The sequence below is a fragment of the Oreochromis aureus genome, linkage group 6 (assembly GCF_013358895.1).
Source record: "Oreochromis aureus strain Israel breed Guangdong linkage group 6, ZZ_aureus, whole genome shotgun sequence".
Taxonomy (NCBI): Eukaryota; Metazoa; Chordata; class Actinopteri; order Cichliformes; family Cichlidae; genus Oreochromis; species Oreochromis aureus.
In genome coordinates, this window is record NC_052947.1 from 58057 (window position 1) to 75099 (window position 17043).

At 38.2% G+C, this 17043-nt stretch overlaps 1 long non-coding RNA gene across 1 annotated transcript; it reads right to left on the bottom strand.

Moving 5' to 3' along the window:
* Positions 1-8944: 8944 nt before the first annotated feature.
* LOC120440504 lies at positions 8945-12421 on the bottom strand. The gene is made up of 3 exons (XR_005613295.1): positions 12271-12421; positions 11196-11222; positions 8945-9560 (listed from the first exon to the last, which is right to left on the bottom strand). It is a non-coding gene; the product is annotated as an uncharacterized LOC120440504 (long non-coding RNA).
* Between the last annotated feature and the right edge of the window lie 4622 nt (positions 12422-17043).

Below are 17043 nucleotides of genomic sequence, written 5' to 3' on the forward strand. Positions count from 1 at the left end.
CCCACCCGGATAAAGGCCAAGTCAGAGCTGACACCCCATACCAGCATTACATAGACACTTAGGAGCTGAGCTGGGTGGGTGGTGTTAAACTGTAGTCGGGAACATTCAGAAAACTATCCATTTACTTCTAAATTAGTTTTTATACATGTTCTGTAAGCTGTACAAATGTTTTTCTCTACATAATGTATCATTAAAGACATCTCTGGTAACCTAGAGATAGTTTAAAACTTTTGACATTTTATACCTGTAAAACATGATTAGCTAAAACTCATTCATCACAAAAACTTTTGATTATACAAAATCTACTATAATCAACAAAATATAATTGTCTGTATTTATTCATGTGACCCATAATAAATACCTGCATTTATCTGGGATTTATTTATTTACTATTTCATATTTTAAAGCTCTTGGAGGGGAAGATCTCGTTTGTTGAGCTACATACATCACAGTAAAAAGATTTAGTCATTTAAAACATGAGAATAAAAGAAACTGATGTTGGTTTAATAAATGTTGCAGCATATTTCAAATCAGAGGTGCATGATAGCAGATGTTCCCTGCTCTGCATGAAGTTCAGCCATGATTTGGTGAAATGATTAATAACATTGCAATAAGAAAGGGTCTTCTTACAGACAGAGTAGGGAAGACACTTTTTTCAATGAAAAATCTTTTTCATACTCTACAATCAGTAAACTCTGTAACAAACATGATCTGTAATTATTTCAAAACTCACCAGGCGACTTCATAATTGGCTCAAGGACAGGACACAAAACACAGGGTTGTGATAACTGTAATATGTTCTCAGGACACCTGAATGAAGACTTTTCTGTGGCTGAGAAATAAAAATGAGGTCAAGCAGGGTGTTCTTGTCTGTAGTGGCAGAAGTGATCAGCTGTGAATACCCTCTCGACTGAAACTGCTCCAGAATCTGTTTCCTTCCACTCTGTAACTGGTTCTCATTAAAATCTCCACACACAATTATTGGGTGACAGTCCATTATTTCAAGTGAATCTAAAAGACTTACCAGGTTTTGCATGAATGGTGTCAAACTGTAGTCTGGAGGTCTGTACACAACCGCAATGAGCGCAGGGAATGGAGCCTGAACCTTCAACACTAAAAACTCAAGATCAGTGACATTATGCAGATACTGTTTTACCTGAACCTGAAAATGATTCCTCAAATACACAACAACTCCACCACCACTTCTGGTGGCCATGTGAGGAAAGTTTGTGTAGGACACATGTCTGTTGCGTTTGAACATGGTGTAGCCGTCCAAATGAAGACTGTCTGCAACAAAGGAGCCTTGGAGGTGAGACTCTGTGAGACACAAAACATCTGCTAAACACATTTCATGATGACTCTTGATGTCACAGATGTGAGATGGCAAACCCTCCGTATTGTGATGGATCAGTGTAAGAGTGTCAGGTCTGCTGGCTGTTTCTCTGAGCTGAAGAAGAGGCATCATTTCCTCAACGCTGGCTTGTCTCATGGTTTGGAGCGCTGCAGTTACCTCGGGATTGGCATAAATCTTTTTCTCATCCAAGTCCTGTAAATAGAGTCCACTGAGAGACGTCACCCTGCTGAGAACAACATAAGCCATACCTGGTTCAAAAATGTTCTTCATTGAAACTACAGCTGTCTGTGTTGTAAGACCCTGGGTTTTGTGGATTGTGCAGGCAAATGCTAGCTTTACAGGAAACTGTCTGCGTACTGCTCCTTTAAACTTCAGACTCTCCTCTGATCTCTCAATGTAAACCAGATCATCAGATGCTGCATTAGAACTGCGGTTGTGTCTCATAGGCTGCTGGTTGTCCATTCTGAGCCCCAGTTTAGTTATTTGTCCATCATTTTCAGATCTCACCACCTTTATCAGTATACCAAAAGCACCATTGACTAAACCGTTTAGTGTGTCCAAGTTTCTGGTCAGCATGACTCGAGCTCCTTCAGCGACATTCAGAGTGTCAGGTAAATCATTTCGCCCACCTGTAAATGGTTTGTCTCTTCGTGCCATTCTGCCTGTACATTTATCCTTCTGGAAATCGTCTGCAGTGATGATTATAATGTTTGAATGAAGCTTCTTCAGGGTATCTGTGTTGTGGGATTCAACATTCTTGTTGGTGGCATAAATGTGTAAGACCTCGATTGGACATTCTTCTGGTGCAGTCACAGCCTGTGACAACAAATCTCTGTCGCACTGAGAAAGCTCATCTGTCTTTTCTTTGATTCTAATCCTGTTCAGCATCTCTGCAAAGGCCACGTCATCTTTCTGACGCATGATCTCAGTTAGAGTGATCATCTGAAAATGTTCCTGCCATAGGTCAATCTGTTCTGGATCATAAACACAGAGAGGTTTAGACTGTCGCACTGGTGGCAGCTGGTAAAAATCTCCAACAGCTAAAACTGACATTCCACCAAAAGGTCTCTGAGTGCCTTTGATTTGTTTCAGTCTTGCATCCACATAAGCAAAAAGGGGTTTTGAAACCATTGAAATCTCATCAATAACAATAATTTCAGCATTTATAAGCTCACATCTGACTTCATCCAGTTGGTTACCAAGTCCTTGAATGGGTGGATTCAGACTCCTGGGTAGTTTCAGTAGGGAATGTAACGTAGAGCCATTGATAGAAAAAGCTGCTGTCCCAGTAAATGAAGTCAGTAAAACAGTTGGATTTGATATGTCAGCTTCTTCTGCATTAGAAGGCAGTCTGCTCAGGATCTTTGATGCTTCAGAGTGAATACATTTAATCAGATGTGACTTTCCAGTTCCTGCACCACCGTTGACATACAAGAAAAATGGATCTGGGTTCAAACCACAAACGCGCTGAATACACCAGTCTCTTATAGCATAGAACACGCAGGCCTGCTTCTGGTTCAGATTCTGATACATTACACGTACCACAGCTGGATCGACTGCAGGTTGTTCTCTGATGGCTCTGATCTCTGTTACAGCATCAGACTGACGACTGTAGTCAGGGACATTTTCCTGTTCGTTCTCATCATCAGAATGTCTCTCAGGAAGATTCTCATCACATTGCAGCCTCACAACTTCAGATTCAGGAGCAAGATTACACCATTCATCAATAACAACATCCCTATTTTGTTCAAACTCTTCCAGTGCACTCTCAATATCCTCAGAGTTCTTCTCATACTTGTCTTTATTTCTCTTCACAACCCTTTTCACAGACTCACTGTGGTCTGAACATGGAAGTCGTACAAAACCTGAGTTGTAGAAGGACTGATAGGTTTGGAACCCTTGTGGTTTCAGTTCCTGCTCTGATCTGTGTGGAAGGTAAAGTCTCAACAGTCGACCATAATATTGCTCGGGATCTTTTTCCTGTGAACAGTGGTAATACCTGATTATAGCTGGTTTATCATTCTTTCGCCTTTTGTACAAATCCAAGCTGGTTTAGAAGAGGAAGCACATCTTTTCCTTCATTTGGACCACTCACCAACCGGCACAAGGCAGCAAAATCAGCCAGTGACATTTCCTCATATTCTGGTGTCTCAGGTCTGCATTTGTATTTATCAGCCAAACTTGTCATCCAAATATTACAGCTGTCGTGTGTTGTGGTTTCCAGATAGCTCATGGGGCGACTCATTTTTACTGGGTTATCATCTGTTGGTACAAATACAACACTGCGGGAACATTTTTTCATTTTTAGGCCACAGACTCGAGTCACACACTCCTGTGCGCTGATTTTCTCTTTTTGAATAAGCCTGCATCACAGCTCTCATTTCATCACATTCATTGACCGTGTTCTTATCAGAGTTGTCAATAACTGTCTTCAGGTATTCAGAGAGGCCAGATTCTTTCTTCGTTATATATTTACAGAGGTATTCTATACATGAATAGGCATTCAAAATTAATGAGACATCTAAATTAGAGTTCCAGGCTTCAAGCAGGTCTGGGTTGTAATTGTTGATCCAACAGTCCTTTGGGTCACGTTTCAGAATCAGCGCCGTTTTCTTGTTTATGTCTTGTAGGCATTGTTCATACTCATTCATTGTCAAGTTGCATCGTGACAGAATCTGTTCTATGGTGAGGGAAGCAGCTTCAGGTTCCTTCAGCAGGTTCAACAAAGGTCTGAGTTTGGCTTTTGCAGCTTCAGTGTCTGAATCCTCATCCTGTCTCACAATCATTGTTCTTGTGGCTGGTGGTTTTGGAAAGCCAAATCTACAACCAGAGTTCACACTCTTAAAGCATGTCTTTGTGTGGTTTTTGCTGTGCTTCTGTAGTTCAGTGACTTTTTTGTGCAGTTCAGGTTGTTTTTCTGGATCAGGGAGCTGAGCTGAGATGTATCTGTCCACAAAGTCACAGACAGTTTGGTCGTCATCCACATCTACTTCTACCTTTTCTCTAATCCACAGCAACATGTGTATATGCGGACTACCTCTGTGCTGGAACTCAACTCTGTAAAAGTAATCAATGATTTCACCAAGGGGCTGTGCAGGAGAAAAAAGCAAATCTCTGAACAAAGCCTCAACACGCTTATCAAACATTCGCATGGTGGTTACTGGATTTGATCGTAGAATTTCACACTTTTCTGACCAGTCCAGGGCTTCAAAATCAACCTCTTCACCTTGCTGTCTCTTTATTGCTTGAATCACTTCAGGCCATCTCATCTCAGCAGCAGAGAAAGTGACAAAGAACTGAGGTGTTCCTATTTGACGAACCATACTGAATAAATCTCTGGTAGTTTTCTGCCAGTAAGCTGGAGTTCCTCTGAGTGGCTGCATAAATCTGATTGCATCTTTATTTCTTACCAGCTTCTCTACTTCTGTCTTACTTTGTAACATTCCTGATGTGATTTTGCGTCCATCTTTGGTCATAGTTTTACCTTTCCTTAGCTGTATTGTCATGCTGGAATTAGCCAGGTGTATTTCAGTGACAAACTGTGAGAAAAACAGGTAATTTGTATCTTTAGCAAATCTTGCATCAATGTTGAAAAGCCTTGACTTGAAGTAAGCACTCGGTGTGAGTTTAAGACGTCTCTTTTCATCCAGTGTATTCTGACCAGTAGGAAACTGCACAGGAAATGCCATGGCTTCCAAATGAGGAGTTCTGAAGAAGCTAACAGGATTGTTTCTTTCTGCAGGAGCCACACAATATGTGTTATCAGTGAAACAGAGAATCTCTTCTGAAATGTCTACAGGCTGCAGACAACTTTCTAGAGCAAAACCTCCATTGTTCAAATCACTTTCTGGTTCCTCTGGATTTTGTTCCTCTGGTTGTTCATCACAGGATTGCATATTAATATCTTGTTCACTTTCAGACTCACTTTCACACAAAAGGGCATCTTTTTCATAGTTGTCAATTTCCATTAAATCTGCTTCATTATAATCATCACTTGCCATGCTGGCTTCATCACTGCTGTCATCATCAGGTAACGTTGGATCACAAAGCAATGCATCATCTCTGATAACAATATCTGTGTACTGTGGATGAATTTGTTTCAGTTTACGCAGGGCTTGGATCAGTTTAGACCAGGTGACAGTCTGGAACAGCTGATGGCCTTTGTAGCACAGTCGTCTTTTCAACTTAATTCTCATTATCTGTGATTGGTTTCTGAGCCGAGGTAAACAGTCAACTGTTTGTTGGACTTCAGATGGTACACACACCACATTACCACGTATGAGTCTTTGTCTGCCCTTTGGAAGTGGAATAATCTTTGCAAATGGTATGCATTTGGCAATCAGATGTCTCTCCAGAATGTTGAGATCACACAGTTCAGCTGGAATATCCTGCAGATCTAAACCATTGACAGCAGCAAGCCTTGGCATGCGTCCACTTTTGAGGGAACTGTGACACGTGTGACAGATATACTCCTTTTTTCTCTCAACAGGAAAACTGCAGTGATCATTACATGCTTCATCACACACGTGAACAAATTTACCAGTTAGACACTGCTGAGCTACAGTTTGGTGTTTTGAGTAATTTTCTCTTTTGCAGATTTTCACCTGATTAGGAAAAGAAGCTTTTAGACAAACAGTACAAACATAAGATGGTGCTGACTTAATGTTGGATCTGAAACAAGATATGGCCTCATTTATTAAAGTGTTATCTGGATGACACTGTAAACTTTCAGTTGGTCGATGCATCTGACGATATTTTCTTTTTATTTTCATTGCACATCTGAAATTATGCATCTGTCTAAAAGAAAAACCATTCCAATATTTTACTCTCATTCGTTCTCTCATATTGTCCTTGTGTTGCTGCTGAAATTTTCTTTCTTCTCCATAACGTTTAGTGACGTAAGATCGTTTTTTCTGTCTAAATTCTTCACTTTCTTTATATAGGTTATATACATATGACCTCATGTAAGCTTTATGTTTCTCTCTGAATTGAGCACAAGTTCTGTAATTTCTTCTAATACGTTCCTTCTGCTTTTCTCGGAACATGGGAGATTCTCTGTATGTTCTTCTTATTCGTTCCTTCTGCTTTTCTTTGAATATAGGACATTGTCTATAAGATTCTTTATATGTTTCTCTCATACGTTCCTTCTGCTTTTCTCGGAAAATGGCAGATTCTCTATATGTTCTTGTTATACGTTCCTTCTGCTTTTCTCGGAATAAAGAATCTTCTTTATACATCCTTATCACACGTTCTCTTTTTCTCTCTCTAATTTTAGCACCATCTCTATAGATTTTTCTCAAATGTTCTCTCTGTTTCTCTCTATATGTAGCATTGAGTTTATACAGATTATTTTTGTACACACTCTTTTTCTTACTGTGATCAGAATCATGAGACTTTCTACTAGAATCTTTTTTCTTTGCCTTAAAGCTTTCATCAAAAGTGTACGTCTGTCTTTCTTTCTTTTTCTGATTTTCCTTCCTTTGTGGTAGTTTTTCTTGGACCAATAGTCGTCTCCTAATCTTTCTCCTTTGCTGTTTATTATGCTTCAACAGTTTATGTGAGAGTTCCTCTGTTGTCTTAGTTAAACAGGAGGCAGTGTTTAAATCATTCTGAGGAACAGATTCTTTTGTTACCTGAGTGTCTCTTACAGAAGATGCAGAGGTTTCTTTTTCTAAATAATCAGAAGGACAATTCAGCTCAGCAGCTGGCTCATTTGAATAATCCACTCTGGATGACATCACTTCAGTGGCTAAAGTGTCGGTCACAGTTTGCTGTGTCTGCTCAGTGGATTTTGTGGTTTCAAATTCAGGTTCATTTAAAGCTGGTGCTGGAACAGTTGTAGCTGTTTGTCTGTTTTCATCAGCATCTCTTTGGTCAGCTGCGTTTTCACTCTGAAACTCGACAGGCTGTAGCTCATAAGTGCAGGTTGGTGCAGTGCTAAGCATTCGGTACAAACATTTGATCCTGTCAATCATGTCGTTAAGACGTGTAAATTTTAACATAACTGCAGTTCCACCACTTACAGCTAGCGACAATGGCATTCCTGTTGACTTGCGTGGGTGAGGATCAAAATATGCGTATTCACCTGAAGTCAGCCTGCAAACTGCGATGACTGTTCCTCCCATGACTAGCAAAGCATAGCGAACCGCTGAAGCCAAACACTGTAGTCCCTGTTCAAGGCTCTGAAGGTGATCTGTACCATCAAATGTGCCATAATGAGCAATCTGAGACATGTCCACTTGATACTTGTGTCTGCGGCTGGTGACCACTGAGGGAAGCTCATCGGAGGCTAGAAACACACTGTTAACAAACCTCTTTTTGGCATCTGAATACATGGCATGGCCTTTGTCCAAAACACGGTTTAGATCTGCTCTGGTAATGAATTCATCCTCATGTAAGAATGACAGGAAAACCAAACTGTTAGCCATGCATTGATGATTCCTGTACTTTCCATACTTAGGAGAAGCCTGGCTTCGGGACGCACAGATGCTACTCACTCGTGGACGAGTTTCACTGTTTGTAACTTGTACATGAGACTGTTCTGGAGCTTGTTCATCATGCTGTGTTTGCACAATTATCTGGGGTTCAGTCTGTATTACCTGCTGTACTTTAGCATCTGGCACACATGCTGAGCGAACACCTCTCTTTACCACATCTGCATAAGACACTGCAGCTGTCTGAGCACTGATCTGCACTTCTGGACTGGGAGCAGTTGTAACAGACACCTTTACCTGCTCACTGCTCTGAGAAACATTTACCTGTTCTTTCTGCTTTTGCCATCTAAGCTTCTGGGACTGTGACCTTTGACTTTTTCTTGGCATTTTGTTGAAGTACAAACTGGACCTTATATGTATTTATACACAAATGTAAACAAAAGTCAACCTGTAAACACTGAAAAACTAATGACTTTAATAACTATTAAATCAGAGATTTATCAGAATTGATGTAAAAGGCTGACTTAAATACAAACTCAATATAAAAGTTATTTAAAGTTCTTTGAAAACACTTTGGTCTGTTTTATTGTAACTTTTTCAAAAACTGTATATTATTACTTGTTATATTTTTTTTTTAACCAGACTGGATAACAGACTGGATAACAAATAGGTCTATACTTCTGTAAAGTAATATGCAGAATAAATCTCAACAATCAATCAACAGGCTATGATAAAAATCTTAGCTTTTAAGTGGACTGTGTAAATCTTTAAGATATTTAAAATTTAAAGCAAATATAAGGACCTGTGATGGTGTGGTGATCAGATGACAGGCGATGGGGATTCTTCAGCTGGATGTTCTGCAGCAGTCAGGAAACAGGAAGTCTGGGTTCTCAGGGCAGCCTCTAGATGACAACTGTAACTGAACACTTACACTGAGTGACAAAAAAGGGTTTGTCCTTAAATAATAATAGTATAAACTTGTAGTCAAATGTTATAGCCAATGAAACAGACCTGAAAAATGTATTTGAATCAAATTTAATATTTATGTGAATATAGCCCTCTGAATATATTACAGAATAGTCAGATTATCTTATTACAAATAAACCTTATAAAAGGTGTATATTTTATATAACGTATCAAAGTAATTGCACCAGTAAGCCAAACTATCAGTGTTTATTCCAAAGTGTAATGCCAAGTTAAAACTACAAATGTAGGGCTGTATAAGTAGTTTCTACTATAAGTTCTACTGTACTGCAATTCTACTACTGTATATTCAACTTTCTAATTGTAATTTTCAGCAAAATGACTGAATGTGAGAGAGTTTAATGACAGGAAAGAAGGAGCAGTGAGAGCAGAGATCTCTCAGAATTCTATAACAGATAGATCAAGTACTGGTAACTTGGATTTCTGAAAACTTGGATTCTGAAAACTTGGATTCTGAAATTAGATAGAGCGCTTGGGATAGAGGGATACAAGATAGAATGGCTTTCAAATTAGATAGAGCAGTAGAGATAGAGGGATACAAGATAGAATGGCTGTCAAATTAGATAGAGCAGTAGGGATAGAGGGATACAAGATAGAATGGCTTTCAAATTAGATAGAGCAGTAGAGATAGAGGGATACAAGATAGAATGGCTTTCAAATTAGATAGAGCAGTAGAGATAGAGGGATACAAGATAGAATGGCTGTCAAATTAGATAGAGCAGGGAGAGTGATAGGACAGACAGAATTGCTTGATAATGATAGAGAGAGGGTTGTCTGCAGCAGGTCACCTGTAAGACACAAAAGGACTGGAATTAGTCGTATTTCCAATAAGCTTGGGCTTTACCATATTCTTCAGACTATAAGGCGAACTTAAAATCCTGTCATTTTCTAAAAATAAATAAAATAAACAGTGTGCATTACGTTTTGATTCTGGTTGTGCTTACTGACCTCGAACTGGATTTATGTGGTACACGGTGCTCAAAATTCTGTCAAATATTTAGTAAGAGTTTGGTTTGCTACAAAGCTGCACCGCTTGATGTTTTGTCGGAGAATTATGGCTACCATAGTCAGGAGCCTCGTGGAGTAATTCGTACAGTGCTTTAACATAATAGTATGCCGTGTGTACAAGGACGTGGCAACTGTTAAGAGACATGCTTACGAAGCACATTTCAAACTGATCATCCCATCAAGAATTTGATGGATTGGTGGAAGAGGAATGAACTGAAAAGTGAGTGTATTGTTCTGTATTTTCTGTGCTACAAATTAACAATGTTCAGAGTTACTATGAGTTAAATGAAGATCGAATTATCTGACTGTTTTTACCTTAATATACCTTATGTTTAAAAACAGACTAATTTATATATACATGCCTTATAATCTGAAAAATGCAGTACATAGAGCTTTACACAATTAAGATTTCTACAGTAAATTATTGGACTGAACTGAATGACAATGTTTAACAAATGGTGGTGGAGCTGTTATAAGGACACCTGTGTTCTATTAAAACAATAAAAACACAGTCTATAACTCAAACCAAGATGTGCTGCTACAGTAACTTACTGTAAATATTATATGGTCCAAATATATCTGCACACTGAGGTTAGAGCAGACAGTTTCCGGCTTCCTGCTTTAAACACTTTACATCCACTCAACTCAAATGTATTGATTGACTGGCAAAAACAACACAAATCCTTTCTCACATTTGCCAAAAACATCTTGATGATCACCAAGAGCTGTGCTGACTCACTGCACTAAACTGAATCTTCTATAGTGAGAGAAACATTACCAAAAATAAAAACCCACCAGCAATAAAGTCAGACATGGTGCTGTTAGTGGGATGGTCCAGAGTTATTTTACTACTTCAGGACCTACATCAACTCATCAGGTCCTGAGCTTAAGTTTAATCACACTTGGGATTCACAGCAGGAAAGTGATCTAAAGCACACAAGGAAGTTCAACTCTGAGTGAAACAAAACTCTTGGTGTAGACTAATCAGAGTCTGGACTTTAATGAAATTGAGATACTTGGTATGACTTGAAAAACCTATAATGGGCCTAAATGAAGACAATTCTGAAAGTAGAGTGGACCAAAATCCCCCCAGTTATGTAAATAAGGCATTACTTGTTAATGTAAATGCTTGATGGTATATGTTGCTATCAGGACTTGCACAGCTGGGTATTGGACAGTAACATATTTTTACATTACACCAGGTTGTTCTGGTTTGTTTTTCTCCACTTTATATATGAAATCATCCCTTTAAAACTGCTTTTTGTATTTAGGTATAAATAGGCAGGTTTAGGTGTATCAAGGTTATCCTTGTTAGATGATTTTTAAACATGTTACAAAAAAAGCATAAATAAAATGAATGTGCAAGGAAGAAATACTTTTCCCAGGACTGTACCTCAGACAAAACCTTTACTTACCAGAGTTGAGACAATCAGATCAGTAGTCTAGAGAAAGGAAACAATATATCAGATCACTGTTTAATCACTCAGACTGTTGAGCCTCTTCGCACACAATTAAATTTACTTTGTCATAAAATAACTAGTAAAACCTCAATTTCTTTAAGCCTTTATAAACTTACTGTACTCTTAATTTTTAGGTCTCACGTGGCTATCATGTGTAACAAAAGCATTCATTACTACAGAAGTGCAAAGAGTTAGCACAAATACGGGATATACCAAATGTTTCTAATAAAATGTGAAGAACCACAACTTTTAATCTCATTTCAGATTAAAGACATTGGATGCAAAATAATTGTTTAAATCAGAAGTAACAGAAAACCTCATCAGGTTTTAGTTAGTCTGGTCTGAATATGTAAATCCAAAATACAAGTAAATATTGACATGTTACAGCAATGACAGTGGCACATCGTTTCTTAAAATATTATACTAAAAAGTCCTTCCATTGTACCTATTGGCAGGAATATTTATGCATTTTGCAGTATGTCCCTTTTTGGGAACATTTATATTTGATTCTAAAACACTGGCTTTAATATACCTACTCACACTTTTGATTTTTTTTACCTTTTATTATTGCTTAAGTGTCAAAGTATCACTTCTAGTCACTTAGGCAAAATACTTCTAGTGTTGTGACTTCATGCTAATTAATAAGTGGAATATGAGAGACAATAAAAATCGATAGCTGTGGTGCTCTTAAGTGTTCAAGTTACCACCTATACTCACCTAAAGAACTTTCATAGTTTTGTTTGATACTTAAATCCACAAACATAATGAGAAACCGAACAATTGTATAAAGACAACTCTGACATTTAGCTACATTTGGACTTGATAAGTCATCATGAATAAAAATCAGACATAAATGGGCTATTAAACTTCAGAGACGTTTTCAGGGGCAGTCAGAGGTCCTCTGTGGGGGTTTTGCTGCTACAGATTATAAATGCTGACTATGTGTTTTTGCACAAGAGCAAATGGCAAGATGTCACAAATAGCCAAACTGTAAGTAAATTACTAAACATCACCATCACTGTCTACTTACCAGCAAAGGCAAAACCAAAGATCTGTTCACTCTATAACAAAAGACAAAAATACAGAATCAGACAACTCAAATCAGCATCAGAGTCAACAGTGTATCACTCTCTGTAGTCAAAAAGATTCAGGAAATTTCTTTGTTTGCCACAGCTGGAATACAAACAACAACTCTGTTTTCTTTTTCTACACCTTAATAAAGATCACCCTCTTCATAAAGGTAATATGAGATTTTATCCATTTGCAATAAGACATACAAGTTTCATAGTCATGTAATGCTCTAAAATTTATGTTCATTAATCCCCAAAATTATCAAATGCCCATGTCTGTGTGTAGTTGCCTGGAACAACAGTATATCAAAATATTTCAGGAGTCGTTAAGGTAAAAGTAAACAATAATTTACTAAGCATGATGGGTGATGATGGGGTGATCGTGGCTCAAGAGTTGGGAGTTTGCCTTGTAATCGGAAGGTTGCCGGTTCGAGCCCTGGCTCGTACAGTCTCGGTTGTTGTGTTGTGTCCTTGGGCAAGACACTTCACCCGTTGCCTACTGGTGGTGGTCAGAGGGCCCGGTGGCGCCAGTGTCCGGCAGCCTCGCCTCTGTCAGTGCGCCCCAGGGTGGCTGTGGCTACAACGTAGCTTGCCATCACCAGTGTGTGAATGTGTGTGTGAATGGGTGGATGACTGGTTGTGTAACGCGCTTTGGGGTCCTTAGGGACTAGTAAAGTGCTATACAAATACAGGTTATTTACCATTTTCCAACGTGAGAAATTTGGAGATGGCTGGTTCCTACACAGCAGTTTCTACATATTTCAGTGACATTTGGGGCAAATTTCTTACGTTTATGTTTTCATCCCACCTATATTTTGCAAATCATCATCAAAAATTACAAAAAGCAGTTTTCAGACAGTGATTTAAGGAAAGAAACTTGAAATTCACAATGCCCTACACCATAGGCTTCAAACTCTGGTTCTCCAGGGCAGGTGTCCTGAAACTTTTCCATGTGTCCCTGTTGCAACACAGGTTATTAGCAAGACTGCATGCTGCAACTTGACTCTATGCTGAGGTGGCAATTCAGCCATTTGATTCATGTTACAGCAACGCAATAAGTGAATGAAAATGGTGCAATAAATGTATTTTTGGGAGTACATTTTTCCAAACACTTAAATTACTTAATTGTATCGGAGTAGGGTTGGGGGTTCCGACTTCAGCATGCAGTCAAAGTCTGTACTCTTGCTAATGACCTACTAATTTTATTCAGATGTGTTATAATAGAGACAAATGGAAAAGCTTCAGGACACCGGCCCTTAAAGACTGGAGTTTGTGACACCTGCCCTATGTGTATATTTAAACTGCTAATCGTGAGCTGCTCTAATGTGAAACAAACTCAGAGAGAGCTATAATTCTGGAAAGATTTACAAAGACCTGTGTGGGGGCTTTGCTGCTACAGATTATACAGATTTGGAGACCCCAGAAAAGAAAAACCCTCCCAGATGTTGTAGGTGAACAGGCAAAATAAATAACTGGCCAAAAAGAACAACTCCTTTCTCGCATTTAAAATATCTTGATCATAACCAAGAGCTGTGCTGACTCACTGCACTAAACTGAATCATCTACAGTGAGAGAAACATTACCAAAACAGCAACAACAACAAACAAGCACCAGCAATAAAGTCAAACATGGTGCTCTTACTGTGTTGGTCCAGAGTTCCTTTACTCCTTCTGGACCTACATCAAGCCATCAGGTCCTGAGCTTAAGTTTAATCACACTTGGGATTCACAGCAGGAAATTGATCTAAAGCACACGAGCAAGTCCAACTCTTAATGGTAAATGGCCTGTATTTATATAGCGCTTTACTAGTCCCTAAGGACCCCAAAGCGCTTTACACATCCAGTCATCCACCCATTCACACTGGTCATGGCAGTTACATTATAGCCACAGCCACCCTGAGGCGCACAGACAGAGGCGAGGCTGTCAGACACTGGCGCCACCAGACCCTCTGACCACCACCAGTAGTAGGCAACGGGTGATGTGTCTTGCCCAAGGACACAACGACCGAGACTTTACGAGCCGGGGCTCGAACCGGCAACCTTCCAATTACAAGACGAACTCCCAACTCTTGAGCCACGATCGAATGAAACAAAACTCTTGGTGTAGACTAACTAGAGTCTGTATTTGAATGGAATTGATATAGTTGGTATGACTTGGAAACCCTATATTGGACCTTAATTAAGACAATTCTGAAAGTAGAGTGGACCAAAATCCCCTCAGTGATGTAAACCAGTCATTACTTATTACTGTAAATGCATGATGGTACTTGTTGCTCATTATAATATCTCAGGTTGTTCTGGTTTGTTTTTCTCTGCTTCATACATAAAATCATGACATTAAAAATGCTTTTTGGTATTCATCCAGGTTCTCCCTGTTAGATGATATGAAACATGTGACAAAAGCATAAACAAATTAAACGTGCAAGTAAGAAAGACTTTTCCCATCACTGTATTTCAAACACAACCTTTACTTACCAAACTAAGACGATCAGATCAGCAGTCTAGAGAAACGAAACAATACATCAGATCAGTGTGTAATGATTCAGACTTTTGATCCTCTTTACACTCAATCCAGGTTACTGTGCCAAAAATTAACCAGTAACATCTTCAGTTTCTTCAAGCCTTTAACTTACTGCACTCTAAACATGAAAAACATTAGTTGCAGGGTGTCACATGGCTATAACATGTGTAATAAAAGCATTCACTACTACAGAGGTGCAAAGAATAGGAACCAATATTTATTGGCACAATGCAGGATATACCAAATATTTCCTACAAAGAAGCTTTGTGGCTCCAACATTTTCTATCACAAGTCAGTTTTAATAAAATTTGAAAAACCATAACTTTAAATTTCATTTCTTATTAAAAATATTGGATACAAAAAATGTTAGTGTACATAAATTGCACACTGGCTTTAATATAGCAAAGATTATCGACTCAGAACTTTGGTTAACCTTTTTTTTTTTAATCATTGCTCAAGTGTTTAAGCTACCACTTCCATTCACCCATGTTCTGACTTTAATGTAATACATGAGCAGAATATGAGACACAATATAAATACATACATACATACATACATATATAAAAACCACAATAGCTGTGGTGTTTAAGTTACCACTTATACTGACTCTCCTAAAACATTTATGATTTGACAAGCCATCAAAATTAAAATCAGACATAAATGGTCTATTAAACTTCAGGGACATTTTCAGGGAGAGACATAGGTCCTGTGTGGGGGCTTTGCTACTACAGATTATAAATCCTGACTATGTGTTTTTGCTTGTCAGTCAATGGATGCCACAAAAAGCCAAACTATTGTATGCAAATTGCAAAACTTTTTACACAATGCTGTGTTTATATTGCTTCAGTTACAGTGACTGTTTACTTACCAGCAAAGGCAAAACCAACGATGTATTTCACTCTGTGTAACAAAAGACAAAGAGGAAAACATACAGAATCAGACAACTAAAATCAGCATCAGTTAAGATTCAGTTAACTTGTATGATATATTTGTAGGCTTTAACATTTGAGGTGGCCTGCATTCAAATTCTACTTCCTGAAAATATTATTAAGTGCACACAGTATCATTTGATATGCTGATGTTTTAAAATAAATATCTATACACCTTATTAGTAATATTAATGGCCCACTGCTGCATTTGATTTATTTGAAGGTGGCCTTTTTTATTTCATTAATTTTCCATAAAGTGAAAAATTAAACAGAGCTGCAGATTTAGGTTATATTTAAATGTGGGCCTGAACAAACAAGCTTTTGTTAAACAGTTTTAAAAAATTTGAAAAGTCTACTTCTCATTAAGAGATGTTATTATTCTTGTATTTTATATGTATATCTCTCCCTTCTATTAATTAACCCCCAAGACAGACACAGGCGCGCTGTTGGGTCAGAGGCGGTAAAATGGCTCCTTCAAAGTTGCAGAACCTGCCGCTTCAATTATGTAATGTACCGCCATGGTTCCAAGATGGCGACATCACATAACCTTACAGCCTAAATAATGAGGCTGTTTTAACCCACTGATTTGTGAGAACTGAACCTTCCGTAACAGACTCAGAAATACTAAAACGCCGAATAATTCTAATAAAACAACACAATAAAGTGTAGTATACAACCAAATGAACCATTGTCATTTCAAACTGGGTCTATAAAAGCGCTAGGCGTTAGCTTTGGGTTGTCAGGGCTAGCTTCTCGAAAACCCCTTTAAAATAGAAAATTTACAATTTCTCGCTAAAAAAGCAGATAATGTATTGCTTTAATATGACTTATACTTTGACTGGCTTTATAAGTCACTAACAACAACTCGGTGAATCAAAAAAAAAAAAGATCATAGACATTTCAGAGAAGAGAAGCAGCTTACCGGCAACAATCCGGGGAGAAAGTGGGCGGAGGTTCAGAAGTGAGCCACAGACGTAAGAAAAAAGAGGCGTTCACTGGTAGTGGGAAATTACACAAAATGGACCTTGAGAACGTAAAAAATGTATGTAAATTTAATAATAATTTTACAGTATTTTTTGCCACAGAAAAAAACTAGCAGAAACTAATTTTTTAAAATTGAATAAATATTTAAAACATGATTATTTAAATTTGAATTCATGATTAAAAGTCATAAATCAATATAAGGTCATTGTGTTAAAATGTGATGCGTTAATATAGATTTATTTAACTGACTGAAGCAATGACAACAGTCTTCTCCTGAACACCAACACCAAGGAGGTGTAC